At 39.1% G+C, this 294-nt stretch overlaps 1 protein-coding gene across 7 annotated transcripts in view; it reads left to right on the top strand.

The window, feature by feature from the left end:
- The window catches only part of LOC119593064 (irregular chiasm C-roughest protein-like), a 46047-nt gene that overhangs the window by 40951 nt on the left and 4802 nt on the right, over nt 1-294 (top strand). The window lies entirely within an intron of this gene.

Raw genomic sequence — 294 nt, 5'->3', positions numbered from 1 at the left:
TATCTATATTAGTTATTCATTCTGTATTCCTGTAGTGCTATGCAATGTAGAGCGTGCACACCCGCATTCCGTGTCACAAACACTATATATTGCATTGGATGAAATAAGCCAATGCTTGTTTAATTTCCTCGGCGTTTCTATGGTTTGCCCCCCTGAGTCGACGTTGAAATGCCAGCTACCTCGATCTAGCTCCTCATTCCAGGAGACTGATTTCGTTAATTAATATTAACTAGATCGCGTACGAGATTAAGTTATGCAGCTAGATAACTTATTTTTTTACCCAATCAACTCTTT

The sequence above is a fragment of the Penaeus monodon genome, chromosome 31 (genome assembly GCF_015228065.2).
Source record: "Penaeus monodon isolate SGIC_2016 chromosome 31, NSTDA_Pmon_1, whole genome shotgun sequence".
Lineage (NCBI taxonomy): Eukaryota > Metazoa > Arthropoda > Malacostraca > Decapoda > Penaeidae > Penaeus > Penaeus monodon.
This window is presented reverse-complemented; position numbering and strand designations above follow the sequence as displayed.